Genomic DNA, 12,574 nt, shown 5'->3' with positions numbered 1-12,574 from the left:
CAAAGCTCTCTCCAGCTGCGTGCACCTGCCCCGGCCGCGCACCCGGCCCCGCCCAGCTTCGCTCACCTGTCCCGGGCGTCTGGTGCGGAACCTTAGAGTAAGAAACATCACCGTGCACCTTGGCCAACGTGCGCGACTCGACCGAGCGCGCACTGGCCGAGGTGCACACCGATTTCACCTGGGTGCGCGCGCAGCACCTCGGGCGCACCGGGGTGCGCGCACAACGCCCGGGTTGCACCGTGGCCTGTGTGCTCGGGGCGCCTCGGGTGCGCACTCGGTGTCGCCCCCGCGCGCGCGGTAGTGCGGGCAGCGCACCCCGGCCCGGCCCGGCCCCGACGAGAACGCAAACGGGCAAAAGGTTTATTCAAATAGCATTGCGACGCCCGGCGAAAAACTAAAAAAGGGTGCAACACCGAGACTTCCCGGGAGGTCACCCATCCCAGTACTACTCCGGCCCAAGCGCGCTTAACTGCGGAGTTCTGATGGGATCCGGTGCACTAACGCTGGTATGATCGCACCCGTTATGAGCTTGTCGCAGTGTGTACTTAGCAAACCGCGACCCACGTGCGAATCCACCCCGGCCACCCACCCCCGTCGAGGTGCACACCCTCCCTCGCGAAGTGCGCCCCGTTCGCCAAGTGTGAGCCCTGCCCGGGTGCGCGCACCTTGCTAGGGCGTCGGGTGTGCACCCGGCCCGGCCTACGTGCGTGCACCTGGAGGGGGCGTCGTGTGCGTGCAGTGTCCCGTCTGCAACGCGGTGCCCACACACCACCTCGGGCGCAACGACCTGCGCTCACATGTGGGCCGAGTGCACCTTGGTGCATGTTCGGGGCGCCTCGGGTGCACGCTCGATCTTGCCCCGGTGCACCAAGGCGCTCGGTTTGCCCCGGGTGCGCACTTGGTGCAAGGTGGGCACCCAAAATAGGGATCAAGCACCAAAACACAAGTTTCGGGATGCAAAATGGGACCCAAGGACCACAAATGCGTTCCAAGACCCATGATGGGTCCACGAGAACAAAAATGTGTTCCGAGACTTAATAAACAAATATTGGGTTTTAGGAGAAGAAACATGCTCTGATGCCCAAAACGAGAATCGACCCCGAAAAGGCCACAGGCCAAAAGTGGGATGCGAGACAAAAAAAAATGGGACCCGAGGACCAAAATTGGGTTCCCAGGTCGAAGACAGGGCAACCGGACAAGAAACGACCTCTAAGGCTCGAAATGAGTCCCGACGACTAAAACTTGACAAGAAGCACCCATCAGGCACCCAACTCGACACCCATGGGATGCCGACCCACCCGGGCTTCCACCTAGCACACCTTGGCACCCACCCACCCTCGCACCCAACCTCGCACCCAACTTAGCACCTTTGAACCCACATTGGCACTCACCCTGACCCTGGCACCTTGGAACCCACATTGGCACTCACCTTGACCCTGGCACCCACCTTTGCACTCACCTTGGGACCCACCCTGGCTCCCACCTCGGCACCCACCCAGACACCCACCTTGGTTCCTTGGCACCCACCTTGGATCCTTGGCACCCACCCCGACACCCACCTTGGCACGCAACTTGGCTACTTGCCACCCACCTTGGCTCCTTGACGCCCACCCCGACAACCACCCCGTGACCTACCCTGGCTAGGGTTGGTGCACACCCACCCTGGTGCCCACCTTGGCACCCACCCTATGACCCACCTTGGCACGCACCTTAGTACCCACCCCGTTACCCACCCTAGGACCCACCCCGTGACCCACCTTGGCCAGGGTGGGTGCACCCACCCTGGTGCCCACCTTGGCACCCACCCATCCTAGCACCCAGCCTGTGACCGGGCTTGGAACCCAACCTTGCACCCGCACCCGTCTTGGCCAGTGTGGGTGCGCACCCATCCTGGCACCCACGTTGTGACACACCCTTTAACCCACGCACCCTAGCACCCACGTTGGCACCCACCTTGGAACCCAACCTAGCAACTTGGCACCCACCCCGTGACCCACCTTGGCATCCACCATAGCAGTCGCCGACTTGGCACCCACCTCGGCACCCACCTTGACACTTGTGGACCCACCTTGCCACTCACCCTAGCATCGACCCATCCTAGCACCCACCCTGGCACCTTTGCACCCTAGCACTCACCCATCCTAGCACCTAACCTGTGACCCACCTTGACACTCACCCTCGCACCCACCTTGGAACCCAACCTAGCACCCACCCACCCTGACACCAACCCTAGCACCTACCCACCCTTGCACCCACCCTGTGACCCATCTTGGCACCCACCCATCCTACCACTCAACCTATCACCCACCTTCTCACCCACCTTGGCATCCACCTTAGCACCCACCCACACTGGCACCTTGGCACCCACCTCGGGCAAGGTGGGTGCACACCCACCCTGGCACCCAATTTAGAACCCACCGAGCATGTTACCCACCTTGGCACCCACATTGCAGCCCACCCTAGTACCCACCCTATGACCCACATTGGCATCCACACCCTAGCACCCAGGCACCTCGACACCCGCCTTGACACCCACCCTAGCACTGAACCTGTGACCCACCTTGGAACTCACCCTAGAACCCACCCACCCTGTGAACCACCTTGGCATCCACCTTAGCACCCACCCACCTTGGCACCCACTCTAGCACTCACCCATCCTAACACCCAACTTGTTACCCACCTTGGCACCCGCCCTCGCGTCCACCTTGAAACCCACCCTAGCACCCACCCACGCAGGAGCCCACCTTGGCACCCAACCTAACACCCACGCATCCTGGCACCCAACTTGTGACCCACCTTGGAACCCACCCTAGTACCCACCTTTGAACCCACTATATCACCAACCCACCTTGGCACCCACCCTATGACCCTCTTTGGAATCCACCCTAGCACGCACCCACCCTGGCACCCACCATGGAGCGCACCCTAGCACCCACCCACCTCGGCACGCACCTCAACACCCACCTTGGTGTGCGCACTGCGCCAACCTCTCAAAGACCCTATGTGGTGCGCTCCAAAGTGTACACCTTTGGTGCGCTCCAAGGTGCGCACCTTTGGTGCACACCGAGGTGCACACCAAAGTGTGCACCGAGGTGAGCACCAAAGTGCACTCCAGGGTGCACACCAAGGCGTGCACCTTTGGTGCGGTCAATGCAAACGAATTCGGAAGTTGGGGTCGATGTCCTAATCGCTGCTGCAGACTACACGTATGAGAATCGGACAAATAGCTTTATATAGGGGAGGTGTTGCGTTTGATGGGTCGACTCCCCTGGTTGTGTGCACTGCACCAACTTCAAAGACCCTGTCTTGTTTAAGAAGTCAAAAGTTGGGGTGGATGTCCTAATCATTGCTGCAGTCTACGCATGTATGAGAATCAGACAAATAGCTTATATAGGGGAGGTGTTGCATTCGGTGGGTTGACTCCCCTGGTTGTGCGCACTGCGCCAACCTCAAAGACCCCGCATAGCAGAAGAAGTCGGAAGTCGGATTTTGGTGAGCACCAAGGCGTGCACCTTTGGTGTGGGAATCGGACAAATAGCTTATATAGGGGAGGTGTATGCTTCGATGGGTCGACTCCCTGGGTTGAGCGCACCGCGCCAACCTCAAAGACCCTACAGTATGGATGAAGTCGGAAGTTGGGTCCGATGACCGATTCGATACGTAGGCATATTGGCGAGGTCTGAATTTGTGTCCGATGACCTGCCATGCGCAGGAAGGCGGAATTTGGGTCCGATGACCGAGTTGATGGCGTGCCATGCGCAGAAAGGCGGAATTTGGGTCCGATGACCGAGTTGATGTTGATGGCCCGCCATGCACAGGAAGGCGGAATTTGGGTCCGATGACCGATTTGAAGGCGTGCCATACGCAAAAAGGCGGAGTTTGGGTCCGATGACCGAGTTGATATTGATGGCCCGCCATGCACAGGAAGGCGGAATTTGGGTCCGATGACCTGACATACGCATGGAGTCCGACTCGGGGGCCGATGTTCGATTCGATGACTTGCATTGTGGGTAAAGTCGGAAGTTGTGGTCTTTGACCCGATTCGATGACCAGACTTTGGCTGCTTGAGAATCGGACAAATAACTTATATAGGGGAGGTAGTGTTCTCGAGCATCCTCCCCCCGTGCCCGTTTATGTCGATTGATGCTGGTGCTCGACTGGTTGGAGCGCTCGGATGCAAAAATCTTGCACCAGGATTTATCGATTGTGATGGACACGGCAAGTCTCCTGATTGCTATGCAGGAGCTCATCGTGAATCTCTATGCGGCCTTGGTATGGACTCGACCTGCGGAATGGTTCGGCAATGGTAGTCGCTCCAACACGTCCTTGCAATGGCCACAGAGGTGATTCGACTAGAGCTCCAGTCTAGCTTTTGGGTTGCTTGGCGGACTGGTATAGCCGCGATCGAGTTCCGGCCATGAACGTTTTAGATAGCTCTTGGGCTTTCTGGGACGGAAGTCGGAAGTTTGGGCTGTTGTCCGATTTGATGACCATTCTTCGGATGTGTGAGAATCGGACAAATAACTTATATAGGGGACTGTGTTGTCTCACGCAGCCCCCTCCGTGCCCCTCTATCTCGACCGATGTTGGTGCTTGAAAGGGTTGGGATCGCTCGGATTTATAAACGTGCACCACCATTTGTCGAGTGTGAGGGACGCGGCAGGTCTCCTAAATGCTATGCGGGCGCTCTCTGAGAATCTCTATCCGGCCTCGACACAGACTAGTCTTGCTGAATGGTTTGGCACTGGTAGTCGATCCAACACGTCGTTGTTGTGGCCGCCTAGGCGATTCGATTCGAGCCCCCGTCTAGCTTTTGGGTTGCTTGGCGGATTTTGCCCTATCCGCAAGTGAGCTCGGTCCCTAAACGTTCGAGAAACCCGATTGCTATGCGCCGACTCTCTTTCTTGCGAGCCTCCATCTAGCTTTTGGGTCTATACGGAACGGAAGTCGGAATCTGGGACCGTTGTTTGATTCGACGAGGCAGACTACGGTTGTGCGAGAATCGGACAAATAACTTATATAGGGGAGGTGTTGACTGGAGCATTCTCCCCCGTGCCCCTCTAACTCGACCAATGCTGGCGCTCGAACGGTGGTAGCGCTCGGATTTTCATTGAGCGCCAGCATTGGTCGATTTAGAGGGGCATGCGAGATTCCCGAATGCTATGCGAGGGCTCTAACGGAAATGTCTATTGGTTTCGGTATGGATGCAATTGCGAGTGGTTCGGCAAAGGTAGTCGTTCCGATGCGTCCATGTCGTGGCCAAATCGATAATTCGATTTGAGCCCTCGTATAGCATTTGGGTCTCTCGATGTGATTCCGCATTCCAGTCCCTTTGGGCACTGCTTGAGCCGCATCCCAGGGGGTTCCCTTCCCAATAATCTGCCTCGCAACCCGATTGCTATGCGGTGAGGCTCCTCGGCCGCCTCGGAACTATCTGTGTATCAGACGCATCGCGGGATAAGGGGTTGGCAACGGTAGTCGCCCCAAGCGCGTCCGATGCTTGGACCATTCCGAGGCGGCCCTGAAGCCTCTTCCGTCTAGCCGTTGGGTCCTTCTCGCCGCATCCCTCGCCTCGCACCCCGATTGCTATGCGGTGAGGCTCCTCGGCCGCCTCGGAACTATCTGTGTATCGGACGCGTCGCGGGATAAGGGGTTGTCACTGGTAGTCGCCCCAAGCGCGTCCGATGCTTGGACCATTCCGAGGCGGCCCTGAAGCCTCTTCCGTCTAGCCGTTGGGTCCTTCTCGCCGCATCCCTCGCCTCGCACCCCGATTGCTATGCGGTGAGGCTCCTCGGCCGCCTCGGAACTATCTGTGTATCGGACGCGTCGCGGGATAAGGGGTTGTCATTGGTAGTCGCCCCAAGCGCGTCCGATGCTTGGACCATTCCGAGGCGGCCCTGAAGCCTCTTCCGTCTAGCCGTTGGGTCCTTCTCGCCGCATCCCTCGCCTCGCACCCCGATTGCTATGCGGTGAGGCTCCTCGGCCGCCTCGGAACTATCTGTGTATCGGACGCGTCGCGGGATAAGGGGTTGTCACTGGTAGTCGCCCCAAGCGCGTCCGATGCTTGGACCATTCTGAGGCGGCCCTGAAGCCTCTTCCGTCTAGCCGTTGGGTCCTTCTCGCCGCATCCCTCGCCTCGCACCCCGATTGCTATGCGGTGAGGCTCCTCGGCCGCCTCGGAACTATCTGTGTATCGGACGCGTCGCGGGATAAGGGGTTGTCACTGGTAGTCGCCCCAAGCGCGTTCGATGCTTGGACCATTCCGAGGCGGCCCTGAAGCCTCTTCCGTCTAGCCGTTGGGTCCTTCTCGCCGCATCCCTCGCCTCGCACCCCGATTGCTATGCGGTGAGGCTCCTCGGCCGCTTTGGAACTATCTGTGTATCGGACGCGTCGCGGGATAAGGGGTTGTCACTGGTAGTCGCCCCAAGCGCGTCCGATGCTTGGACCATTCCGAGGCGGACCCGAAGCCTCTTCCGTCTAGCCGTTGGGTCCTTCTCGCCGCATCCTTCGCCTCGCACCCCGATTGCTATGCGGTGAGGCTCCTCGGCCGCCTCGGAACTATCTGTGTATCGGACGCGTCGCGGGATAAGGGGTTGTCACTGGTAGTCGCCCCAAGCGCGTCCGATGCTTGGACCATTCCGAGGTGGCCCCGAAGCCTCTTCCGTCTAGCCGTTGGGTCCTTCTCGCCGCATCCCTCGCCTCGCACCCCGATTGCTATGCGGTGAGGCTCCTCGGCCGCCTCGGAACTATCTGTGTATCGGACGCGTCGCGGGATAAGGGGTTGTCACTGGTAGTCGCCCCAAGCGCGTTCGATGCTTGGACCATTCCGAGGCGGCCCTGAAGCCTCTTCCGTCTAGCCGTTGGGTCCTTCTCGCCGCATCCCTCGCCTCGCACCCCGATTGCTATGCGGTGAGGCTCCTCGGCCGCTTTGGAACTATCTGTGTATCGGACGCGTCGCGGGATAAGGGGTTGTCACTGGTAGTCGCCCCAAGCGCGTCCGATGCTTGGACCATTCCGAGGCGGACCCGAAGCCTCTTCCGTCTAGCCGTTGGGTCCTTCTCGCCGCATCCTTCGCCTCGCACCCCGATTGCTATGCGGTGAGGCTCCTCGGCCGCCTCGGAACTATCTGTGTATCGGACGCGTCGCGGGATAAGGGGTTGTCACTGGTAGTCGCCCCAAGCGCGTCCGATGCTTGGACCATTCCGAGGCGGACCCGAAGCCTCTTCCGTCTAGCCGTTGGGTCCTTCTCGCCGCATCCCTCGCCTCGCACCCCGATTGCTATGCGGTGAGGCTCCTCGGCCGCCTTGGAACTATCTGTGTATCGGACGCGTCGCGGGATAGGGGGTTGTCACTGGTAGTCGCCCCAAGCGCGTCCGATGCTTGGACCATTCCGAGGCGGACCCGAAGCCTCTTCCGTCTAGCCGTTGGGTCCTTCTCGCCGCATCCCTCGCCTCGCACCCCGATTGCTATGCGGTGAGGCTCCTCGGCCGCCTTGGAACTATCTATGTATCGGACGCGTCGCGGGATAAGGGGTTGTCACTGGTAGTCGCCCCAAGCGCGTCCGATGCTTGGACCATTCCGAGGCGGACCCGAAGCCTCTTCCGTCTAGCCGTTGGGTCCTTCTCGCCGCATCCCTCGCCTCGCACCCCGATTGCTATGCGGTGAGGCTCCTCGGCCGCCTTGGAACTATCTGTGTATCGGACGCGTCGCGGGATAAGGGGTTGTCACTGGTAGTCGCCCCAAGCGCGTCCGATGCTTGGACCATTCCGAGGCGGCCCCGAAGCCTCTTCCGTCTAGCCGTTGGGTCCTTCTCGCCGCATCCCTCGCCTCGCACCCCGATTGCTATGCGGTGAGGCTCCTCGGCCGCCTTGGAACTATCTGTGTATCGGACGCGTCGCGGGATAAGGGGTTGTCACTGGTAGTCGCCCCAAGCGCGTCCGATGCTTGGACCATTCCGAGGCGGCCCCGAAGCCTCTTCCGTGTAGCCGTTGGGTCCTTCTCGCCGCATCCCTCGCCTCGCACCCCGATTGCTATGCGGTGAGGCTCCTCGGCCGCCTTGGAACTATCTGTGTATCGGACGCGTCGCGGGATAAGGGGTTGTCACTGGTAGTCGCCCCAAGCGCGTCCGATGCTTGGACCATTCCGAGGCGGACCCGAAGCCTCTTCCGTCTAGCCGTTGGGTCCTTCTCGCCGCATCCTTCGCCTCGCACCCCGATTGCTATGCGGTGAGGCTCCTCGACCGCCTCGGAACTATCTGTGTATTGGACGCGTCGCGGGATAAGGGGTTGTCACTGGTAGTCGCCCCAAGCGCGTCCGATGCTTGGACCATTCCGAGGCGGCCCCGAAGCCTCTTCCGTGTAGCCGTTGGGTCCTTCTCGCCGCATCCCTCGCCTCGCACCCCGATTGCTATGCGGTGAGGCTCCTCGGCCGCCTTGGAACTATCTGTGTATCGGACGCGTCGCGGGATAAGGGGTTGTCACTGGTAGTCGCCCCAAGCGCGTCCGATGCTTGGACCATTCCGAGGCGGACCTGAAGCCTCTTCCCTCTAGCCGTTGGGGCTTTCTCGCCGCATCCCTCGCCTCGCACCCTGATTGCTATGCTGTGAGGCTCCTCGGCCGCCTTGGAACTATCTGTGTATCGGACGCATCGCGGGATAAGGGGTTGGCAGTGGTAGTCGCCCCAAGCGCATCCGATGCTTGGACCATTCCGAGGCGGCCCTGCAGCCTCTTCCGTCTAGCCGTTGGGGCCATCTCGCCGCATCCCCCACCTCGCACCACGATTGCTATGCGGTGAGGCTCCTTGGCCGCCTCGGAACTATCTGTGTATCGGACGCATCGCGGGATAAGGGGTTGTCACTGGTAGTCGCCCCAAGCGCGTCCGATGCTTGGACCATTCCGAGGCGGCCCCGAAGCCTCTTCCGTGTAGCCGTTGGGTCCTTCTCGCCGCATCCCTCGCCTCGCACCCCGATTGCTATGCGGTGAGGCTCCTCGGCCGCCTTGGAACTATCTGTGTATCGGACGCGTCGCGGGATAAGGGGTTGTCACTGGTAGTCGCCCCAAGCGCGTCCGATGCTTGGACCATTCCGAGGCGGACCTGAAGCCTCTTCCCTCTAGCCGTTGGGGCTTTCTCGCCGCATCCCTCGCCTCGCACCCTGATTGCTATGCTGTGAGGCTCCTCGGCCGCCTTGGAACTATCTGTGTATCGGACGCATCGCGGGATAAGGGGTTGGCAGTGGTAGTCGCCCCAAGCGCATCCGATGCTTGGACCATTCCGAGGCGGCCCTGCAGCCTCTTCCGTCTAGCCGTTGGGGCCATCTCGCCGCATCCCCCACCTCGCACCACGATTGCTATGCGGTGAGGCTCCTTGGCCGCCTCGGAACTATCTGTGTATCGGACGCATCGCGGGATAAGGGGTTGTCACTGGTAGTCGCCCCAAGCGCGTCCGATGCTTGGACTATTCCGAGGCGGCCCTGCAGCCTCTTCCGTCTAGCCGTTGGGGCCATCTCGCCGCATCCCCCACCTCCTCGGCCGCCTCGGAACTATCTGTGTATCGGACGCATCGCGGGATAAGGGGTTGGCAGTGGTAGTCGCCCCAAGCGCGTCCGATGCTTGGACTATTCCGAGGCAGCCCTGCAGCCTCTTCCGTCTAGCCTTTGGGGCCATCTCGCCGCATCCCTCGCCTCGCACCCCGATTGCTATGCGGTGAGGCTCCTCGGCCGCCTGGGAACTATCTTCGTATCGGACGCATCGCGGGATAAGGGGTTGTCACTGGTAGTCGCCCCAAGCGCGTCCGATGCTTGGACTATTCCGAGGCGGCCCTGTGGCCTCTTCCGTCTAGCCGTTGGGGCCATCTCGCCGCATCCCCCACCTCGCACCCCGATTGCTATGCGGTGAGGCTCTTCGGCCGCCTTGGAACTATCTTCGTATCGGACGCATCGCGGGATAAGGGGTTGTCACTGGTAGTCGCCCCAAGCGCGTCCGATGCTTGGACTATTCCGAGGCGGCCCTGCAGCCTCTTCCGTCTAGCCGTTGGGGCCATCTCGCCGCATCCCCCACCTCGCACCCCGATTGCTATGCGGTGAGGCTCCTCGGCCGCCTTGGAACTATCTTCGTATCGGACGCATCGCGGGATAAGGGGTTGTCACTGGTAGTCGCCCCAAGCGCGTCCGATGCTTGGACTATTCCGACGCGGCCCTGTGGCCTCTTCCGTCTAGCCGTTGGGGCCATCTCGCCGCATCCCCCACCTCGCACCCCGATTGCTATGCGGTGAGGCTCCTCGGCCGCCTTGGAACCATCTTCGTATCGGACGCATCGCGGGATAGGGGGCTGTCACTGGTAGTCGCCCCAAGCGTGTCCGATGCTTGGACCATTCCTAGGCGGCCCTGAAGCCTCTTCCGTCTAGCCGTTGGGGCCTTCCCGCCCCATCCCTCGCCTCGCACCCCCGATTGCTATGCGGTGAGGCTCCTCGGCCGCCTTGGAACCATCTGTGTATCGGACGCATCGCGGGATAAGGGGTTGGCACTGGCAGTCGCCCCAAGCGCGTCCGATGCTTGGACCATTCCGAGGTGGCCCTGAAGCCTCTTCCGTCTAGCCGTTGGGGCCTTCCCGCCCCATCCCTCGCCTCGCACCCCGATTGATATGCGGTGAGGCTCCTCGGCCGCCTTGGAACTATCTGTGTATCGGACGCATCGCGGGATAAGGGGTTGGCACTGGTAGTCGTCCCAATCGCATCCGATGCTTGGACCATTCCGAGGCGGCCCTGCAGCCTCTTCCGTTTAGCCGTCGGGGCCTTCCCGCCGCATCCCTCGCCTCGCATCCCGATTCCTATGCGGTGAGTCTTCTCGGCCGCCGCGGAACTATACCTGTTATTGCTACTGCATCCTTCGGCTGGTAACCTCCTCTGCCGCCTTGGAACGTTCTCTTTGTCGGACGCGTCGCGGGATAAGGGGTTGGCACTGGTAGTCGCCCCAAGCGCGCCCGATGCATAGACCGCTCCGAGTCGACCTTGCTTTCAGCCTCTCACATGCATAGACCTCTCTGAGTCGACCCTGCAGCCTCTCACGTTTAGCCTTTGGAATCTCGCCTCACAACATGATTGCTATCCTTGATGCATCCCTTGCCTCGAGCCCTGATTGCTTTCTTGGCTGCATCCCTCCTCTCCTCACAGCCCGGTTGTCATCACTGCTTCATCCGTCGCTTCATGCATTCTGGCTGCTGGGCCCTTCCCACCGCACACCTCGATTGCTATCTCTTCTGCATCACACACCCCGATTGCTATCTCTGCTACATCCCTCGGCTCTCACTTCTGCATCCTTCGCCTCACACCTCGATTGCTATCAATGCTGCATCCGTAACCTCACACCCCGATTGCTATGCGGGGAGGCTCCTTGGCCGCCTTGGAAATTTCTGTGTGTCGGACGCACCGCGGGATAAGGGGTTGGCACTGGTAGTCGCCCCAAGTGCGCCCGATTCTTAGACCGCTTCGAGGTGACCTCGTAGCCTCTTTCGTCCAGGCTTCCTGCCTTCAACGCCCTTTTTACACCTCGATTGCTATGCGCGGGCTCGTTGGCGTCTATCACCTCTCTGCGAAGAGTGGCACGATGATTGTTGGGGTAAATCGTAGCAGTCCGATCTCTGGCCTTGGGCCATTGTGAGGGCTGATCGATTTCCTGTGCGCATCTCGTGTTCACCCAGTAACAGACTCGACGACTTGTAATCGGTCTTGTTCCCGATTGTTCCTGGAGGTAGTCTTCGGAACTCTTGGATTTGACCTGTCACTCGAACTGTCCTCTTCCGAGGATGCTTGTGTGTGTGTGCTTGTGCCATTTCCTTGGCGGTATTAACGAGATATTAAAGAGCGGAGTGAGCGCCTCGCCCAGCTATGTTTGGGGCTCTCACTCCCTTACCCGGTGTGCGACCGCTTTGCACGTAGGTTGCGGAGCATCGCGACTCTTTCGATGTTTGGCGGTTGTCTTCCGGTGATGCGTTGGTCCCGAAGTGCACGTTACTAGCATTTCTGCCATTGTTCTCGATCTTTGGCACGTTCCTTCGTTGCAATTGGATATATATCTCCGTTTATACGCGCAGGCTTCTCCCGCCTATTCAGCGCTGTCCCACTCTCAGCACTCTCGTGGTCTCCTTGGCTTCTCTCTCCCGTGAGCGAGCTCTCTTCTCGAGTCTTTTCCATGTCCCATGGAGGTTGCCTTGCGAAATTCGGGCACACAAACGTGACCGGATAAGAGCGGAATTGCCTATGAGGAGAAGCTCACCTTAGGGAGCAGCAATGCCGAGTGTTTCGACAGAGGGTAGAGGGGGCGTTGTTTGGGCGGTTGCACAAAAGAGTGCTACGTTTGCACTGAAGGTTGCTTCTTCGTCTCCGACGAACTCTTCGAGGCAAAAAAGCTTGTTTACGGGGTCGAGGTGGGACTGTTCGTGCGAGTTGCGCCACCAAAAGTGCGTAGGGGGCATATACCTGGGAAATGGATGTCTCTGAGTGGCCTTACTCGGTCGCGTGCACGGTGCATTCTCTAACGGCAGGACTGTCGCGAGCATGTGCGGTTCGGATGTTTTCGGGT

At 60.1% G+C, this 12,574-nt stretch overlaps 1 non-coding gene across 1 annotated transcript; it reads right to left on the bottom strand.

Annotated features, from left to right (window-relative positions):
- Window positions 1–401: 401 nt before the first annotated feature.
- On the bottom strand, window positions 402–520 carry LOC131861575 (5S ribosomal RNA). The gene has a single exon (XR_009360647.1). It is a non-coding gene; the product is annotated as a 5S ribosomal RNA (ribosomal RNA).
- Window positions 521–12,574: the final 12,054 nt, after the last annotated feature.

This window comes from Cryptomeria japonica, unplaced genomic scaffold (assembly GCF_030272615.1).
Source record: "Cryptomeria japonica unplaced genomic scaffold, Sugi_1.0 HiC_scaffold_26, whole genome shotgun sequence".
Classification (NCBI taxonomy): Eukaryota; Viridiplantae; Streptophyta; class Pinopsida; order Cupressales; family Cupressaceae; genus Cryptomeria; species Cryptomeria japonica.
This window is presented reverse-complemented; position numbering and strand designations above follow the sequence as displayed.